Here is a 7,478-nt window from a genome sequence, read left to right on the forward strand (position 1 = left end):
GTTCCTACCACCTAGTACAACTTCTTTAATTGAGCCATTAGATCAAGACACCATATTCACCTTTGAAAGTCATTACATCAGAAAATCGTTACAATAGATTTTGGAAAAAAAATTTACTCCGAATTGACTGATGAAAAATTGAAGTGATGAAAGCATGGAAACATTTTTCAATTGTGTACTGTATCGGAATCACAGCTTTATCGCTAAAAGAAGTAAAACCGTCAAAACATTAAATCCGTGTTGGAAAAATGTATGGCCAGATTCAGTTCATTCAGGAAATATGATCGAAATGGCAGAAAACGGAATCAGTGCAATAGTAGAAATTGCTAAGTCGGTAGGAAGGGAAGATTTTGATGATATGACTACGGAAGCCCTCGTCGGTAGCACAGTTGGTAGAATCGCCATCCTCCCCACACCGGGTGGAAACGACCTAAGTTCGAATCCCGTCGATGATGGAGGAATTTTTATGGGTCTTTTTCACAACGTGGCTGAGTTACTCGGTCTCAGGCGAGGTTAGCATGGTTTCTTCTCCCGGAAACTCGGGTTTTTCGTCCAGCAAAATAGAAAATCGACCCCGGAACACACACAATTTATATACAATGTACACAGAGCAACATGGACTTAGTCGCCGATGCTCCTTAAAAAAAAAAAAAAAAAAAAAAAAAAAAAGGTATGATTACTGAAGACGTTCAAGAATTACTGGTAGAAAAAGAGGCTGGCGAAGCGAATTTGATGAAAATGGTATTGGAGGGGCAAATCAAATAAATTCAGAGGATGATAGCGTAGATGAAAATTTTGAAGATGAAAACCTACAATCTAAAAATAGCACCGGAAAAGAACAGCTCCGTCCTTCTTAGAGGAAAGCTTAAATTAAACAGGCCGCCACAAATCAAAATAGTAGGTACCACTGTCAGACTAACTAACCAGATAAAGTACCTAGGGATAATTATAGATAGCAATTTCTTATTTAAACCTCATCTGAATTACCTCAGGAAGAAAATACGCAAATACACAGGACTCCTACTAAGAATAACGCGAAAGGACTGGGGACTAAACAAGAGGACCTTTTTTGACAAAATGACAGAAAGAATGACACCACCAAAGGAGCAATAACACACAAATTTCTTCCCCTAGTAACAAAAATGTACCCAAAAGCATCAGCATGGATCTACCCGGGCCTCAACACCATCTACTCATTAACAGGCCACGGCCCGTTCAAAGATAAACTAAACACAATGGGCATAATAGAAGACAGGAATTGTCCATGTGGAGAACCAGAGACTTGGAATCACGTCATGCATGACTGCGACAACTATGAAGATATAAGAGCAAGTCTTATTGTAAGAATTCAGTATAACCCAATCCACCAAGAGTCCCGACTATTGGACACTCAGGAAGAGTACACAGCACTAATTAACTTCACAATACAATTATTCACCAGAAGGAAAACAATTATAGCAATGCAACCTGATCCTGGAGAGAACAATAACACCCAATAGATATATCACAAACCAAATGTCATGGACAAGCTAAAAATAAACGAGAGACACAAAACAGTCAAAGTAAGAGCAAAAGAATAAAATCTCAGCATGAGGAAATAGACACGACGTTTGAGCCTCAAGAGACTTATGCAGGGCTACTCTGGTCTCTCCCCCTTGGGAGAGACCAAAGCAAGAATCCTGCGGACCGACCACCGCGGACTTGATACAAACGCGCCACAACGATGTAGTTCCTGAAAATGAGAAAACCTGGAATGACATCAGAACTAGAGTGCCATCTGGCTATCAAATCTCGCACCTGCGAGATCCCTTTAAAACCCTAATCCTCGGCGGGGGAGGAGAGAGAGAGTTTTTGAGTGGGGCATGGGCATGCCCCACTCAAAAACGGGTGGGGGGGTCACCTTCCCTATCGAACCTCTGCTTCCTATTTCCTCCCAGCCTTCTGCCTCCCCACCTAAATCTGTCATCTCACACAGCGAATAGCCCTACATCAAAAATTTTAAGCCACACCAAAATTCTTGCCCGACCCACTTAGGCTTTATCAAACCCTTCCGCGTAAAACCCCAAACAGTGCTCCTAAAGCAAAACCCCAAATTCGCAATAAAACATCCTCGCGACTATTTATTTTTCTAATTTTTATTTTATTTATTTTGGTCCTAGCCACTGAAATCCCACGAAAGTAGGTGGCAGGACCTGTCAGAGTACTGATTCAATCACTAGTAATACCCGGCCGGCCTACCCGTGGCTGGTATTGGTACCGTCGGGCCCCACTAGGGGCCCGGCGGTTAACAGGCCGGATGAACAATGGGCACAACACACTACATTCCCAAACACTTTTAAATCTCTGGCTTGTCCGATACAGAGAACATACGCGGAGATGGGAGAAATCCCAGGACCCGTTACACCCCTCGACATACCAAATACCAAATTTTCCACTAAACAGTTTACGGGAAGGCAGAAAGTTAGCCGAGCAATTGGAATCTTATTTTTTGAATGCAGATTCTTCGACTGAAAGGTACACAAAGTTCAAAAGGGAGCTTCAAAAATTGTTAGTTCCATACAATGAAATTTACAAAGATCTATCAAGCAAAAGCAAAAACAATCCAGATTAATGATTTTTTAAAGAGAGCAGAAAATACACGAAATCTAGAATGGCATATTTTTGTTAGTTTTGTTAACATTGTTATATTTAGCGTTGGGAACGAAATCATCCTTTTTGTCATTACGTCCTTGTGATCACGAGATTTTATTGGAACCTGACTACCCTGTTATACGAGGGGTACCTGTATATTGACTGCGAAATAAACTACAGTGCTTTAATTATGGGTACCTCCCCTTGGACTCAGGGGAGGTACCCATAGACTGGAAATGTGCAAATGTGACCCCAATTCACAAAGGAGGATCAAAGGCTGACACAAGTAATTATAGACCTGTGAGCTTAACTTCTGTTCCAGGAAAATTAATGGAGGCACTGGTTAAAGACGCACTGCAGGATCATTTAGACAAGACTTCAGTTATAGCTCAGACACAGCATGGTTTTGTTAAGGGGAAGTTTTGCCTGACCAACTTGATTGGATACTATGATGCAGTCACAAAAGAACTGGATGCAGGGAATAACTTTGATATTATATACTTGGATCTTAGAAAGGCTTTTGATACTGGTGCACATGCAAGACTGCTACACAAATTGAAGCAGTGTGACATTGGAGGCAAATTGCTGCTATGGATAAAGGGGTGGTTGAGGGGGAGAAGACAGAGAGTGGTAATCAATGGACACTGCTCATCGTGGACTGATGTTATTAGTGGAGTCCCTCAGGGCTCAGTGTTGGGTCCATTATTGTTTTCTGTATTTATAAATGATATTGATGATGGTATATCGGGATTAATGTCCAAGTTTGCAGACGATACAAAGGTTGGCAGGGTTGTCAAGGACACTACTGACACTATGCTTCTGCAACAGGATCTGGAAAGGTTGAGCAGATGGGCTGAGAGGTGGCAAATGAAGTTTAACATTGACAAATGTAAAGTACTACACATGGGAAACAGCAACCCCAGAGCAACGTATCAACTCTATGGTACAACACTGACAGTGGTAGAGAATGAAAGGGACTTGGGGGTGGTTGTGCAGGCAGATATGAAGTTCTCTGAGCAGTGCAGACGGGCTGCAAGAGTAGCTCATGGAGTATTGTCAATGATATACAGGAATTTTTCCAGCAGGGATAAGGAGGTGATTATTCCATTGTATAAGGCGATGGTCAGGCCACACCTAGAGTACTGTATACAGGTCTGGAGGCCTCATTTCAAGAAGGATGTAGAGCTGCTGGAACGAGTACAGAGAAGGGCAACAAGATTAGTGAATGGAACAAAGGGGTGCTCTTACGAAGAAAGGCTTAAGTTTTGCAAATTACAGTGTCTGGAGACTAGGCACCAGCGAGGTGATCTGATAGAGGTGTATAAAGCCTTGAATGGTTTAAGCATGCTCAATGCTGATGGGATTCTTCCTCTAGCTCAGAATAATCACCTGAGAGGGCATAAATTCAAATTGAGGAAAGACAGATGTAGGATAGACGTGCGGAAATTTGCCTTTAGCCAGCGGGTGGTTGGTTGGTGGAACAGACTTCCATCCCTTGTGGTGGAGGTTGATAGCCTAAATAAGTTTAAGGCTCAGCTGGACAGATATTTTGAACGAACAGAGGGGTGAAGTGGAAGTGGTTTTTTTTTTTTTTTTTTTTTGGCTGATGCTGCATAAGCTTGCTTTCTTGCATCAAATGCCTCTACTAATGCTAATGCTAATGCTAATTCTACAAGGCTCTCCCATCTGAAGATTTTTCCCCTAATAAAATAAAATGCTATTAAAATGGCTACTTTGTTCGGATCGACGTATGTTTGCGAGAAAGTTTTTTCATGCATGAAATCAAATAAATATTTAAAAAGAAACAGAATAACAGACGAGCATCTTCATTCTGTATTGAGAATTTGCGTCAAAAATTTTGAACAATTATCTGAAAATATTCAGCCTTAATCATCTCATTAAATGTTAAGTTTTCAGCTCAGTGTAAGATTTGGCTTTCTTAATCTGTGATCCATTAATAAGTAAATTTATTTGATTCTTTCTCTTCTTATTAGTAATGGTCGGGTGTGTACTGACTTGTCAGCATTTATCTCTAAACTTATTTCAGATAAGTACGATTGTAGATCAAAGTTGGGCGTTGCATGTATATTAACATCAGGTTATGTTATGTTTGTTATTTGGTTTTTAGGAGCATTAGCAACTAAGGCCATATTGCTCCGGGAATATGCAGTGGTCATTCCCTTGACTTTTTCCACATCCTCCGTATTTGGTGGTGACGGGCTCGAACCCCGGTCTAATCAAGAAGCGTGTGCTACGCACTGCTGCTCCTTCCCACCTGGCTACGGAGGCGCCCAAACATCAGGCACGAAAGCCCTTTCATTAGAGAACATTTTTATGTGGTCAGTGAAAGAAATAAAATTATGTTCTGTGTACTAGAAAAGATTCCAGGGCCGCGGTGAAGAGATGACAAAACATCTCCTGGCGCTACGCCCCAAATGAGGATATATTCTTTCCCGAAATTCTTTATACTGTACTAATGAATGCCTTGGCGTCAAAATAACTTTAATAATGTGTAGCAGCCTCCAATGTGGAAATACATTTTCAGTATATTTTAATGTGCGATTATCGATATACAGGGTCATCGAAAAAGGTGTCCGTGATTTCCCTTTGAATTATCTTCAGAAATATTTGATCGATTGCTGTGACCGTAGCAGAAAACAGTGTGGTAACTCACTAAGTTTTATTTGACATCTCAGTGTGCGCAGATTGACTTCGACGCGCACCGCGTCAGTCAGAGTCAGTAAGACGGCCGTGCAACAGAAAGCGCAGTGTGTGTTGTGGTACGGTGAATTTCAATACCGACGTACGTCGGTATTGAAATTCAGCGTACCACAACACACACTGCGCGCGTTACACTGCGCGTTACGTCATACACTGCGCGTCACAACACACACTGCGACGTATGTTTCAATACCGACGTACCAGAAAAAACCAACTCAGCCTTTCTGAAAGGGGACTTGGACCTACGACGGCCTCCTCAAATTAAGATAAACCAGACGACAATAAAATTCTCCAAACAACTCAAGTATCTAGGGGTCATTCTTGACCACAACCTATCCTTCAAAGACCACCTACAAAACATCCGAACCAAGGTTAGGAAATATGCTGCCCTCGTTGCTAGAGTGGCTCGAAGGGACTGGGGCCTTGGCCGGCGGACGCTACATATCTTCTACAAAGCCATATTCATACCTATCATCACATATGCCTCTGGCGTATGGTATCACAAGGCTACTACCGCAGTCAACCGACGTATCATCAACTCAACCCAAAGATCGATTCTACTCTTTACTTCTCGTGCCTGCAGCACGGTAAGCACCCACGCTTTACAGGTCCTGACCGGAGTTCTCCCCCTTGACCTGGAGATTGTGGGCAAAGGTTTACTTTACCATCTGGCAAAGGGCACCTCAAGGACCTGTCTCGGACATACAACTGACCCAGAAAATAACCGCACCGCTGAAAAGAAGAGGCTCTACGCTCACCTGCTGCAGGTGTGGCAAGAGAGATGGACAAACTCCCATACAGGGGAGATAACCAGGAAGTTTATACCTGACGTCGGCAGGGTCTACCCTAAGTTCCCAACATGGTTCTCACCTGGACTCCATGCGGCATACTTTCTTACCGGACATGGTGCCATCAATGCCAAACTTTTCCTTTTGGGAATTGAAGAGGACCCTACCTGTGTTTGTGGTGGTCTGGAGAGCTGGCAACATCTAATGTATGATTGCCAGGTTTATGACGACCTCCGCAACATCTTAATAACAAAGATCCTATATTGTCCTAGAGGACGGGACCACAACATACTGGATACAAAACAAGAGTACCTGGCTTTCTCCTGCTACGCCCAAGAGCTCTTCGCAAGAAGACTTGTGCTCGCTGCAATGGAGCACAACTGAACCCTATACATGACAACCAGGAATAACAACTGAACCAACTTAATAAAGGACAAGAACTGACTTGACTAAACTGGACGGGACCTGGTCCCATGAGTGATATCCCAAATGGGAACACCAATGCCACTGAAGACCAACTGCAGCTTGCTGCTCGCCATCTTGGCTCTCAAACCATGCTCCCTTGCATGGTCCTATCTTTTCCTCTCTCCCCCGGCAGGGGGAAGGGATGGTATCTTCCATCCCCTCACCTCCTTGCCACTCCCCTCTTTGCCTGTTGGGGCATGGGCCTGCCCCACTGATTATCTGGGGTCGCCTTCTCTATCGTCCCCATATTTCTGTCTTTTCCTCCCACCCTTCTGTCTCCCCCACTCTACCTAATACGCAAGTGTATACCCCACATAACTTAAAATTTAATAATGACTAAATTTAATGGCGTTCACAGTAAACTCATTTGGCCTTTCTACACAATTTTCTTAACCCGCACTGAGCAAAAATTTAATTTTATTTTATATATATTTGTATATATATATATATATATATATATATATATATTTTTTTTTTTTTTTTTTTTTAAGGTCCTAGCTACTGAAATCTCAGGAAATTAGGTGGCAGGACCTGCCAGAGTAAATATTTCAATACTAGTGTACCCGGTCTGCCTTCACGAGGCATAGTGTGGACAACGTTGGGCCCCCAGCAGGGGTCTAGCGGCTAAATGGCCTGAAGAACAACGATACACAACACTACACTCATACAATATCCATACACTTTTAAATCTCTGGCCTTTACAGTGAACTGTTACACCTACAATGAAAGCAACGCGGAGATGGGGGAAACCCCTGGTGCCGTTAGACACGAACACACTATATACCGACGTACGTCGGCATTGAAACGTACGTCGTTATGAGGACAGTGATTATATCAACTGTGCCAACCGCGAGGGCATGTATGGATAATTCG

Source organism: Mastigoproctus giganteus, chromosome 8, assembly GCF_048544385.1.
Source record: "Mastigoproctus giganteus isolate SK-2022 chromosome 8, ASM4854438v1, whole genome shotgun sequence".
In the NCBI taxonomy this organism is placed as follows: Eukaryota; Metazoa; Arthropoda; class Arachnida; order Uropygi; family Thelyphonidae; genus Mastigoproctus; species Mastigoproctus giganteus.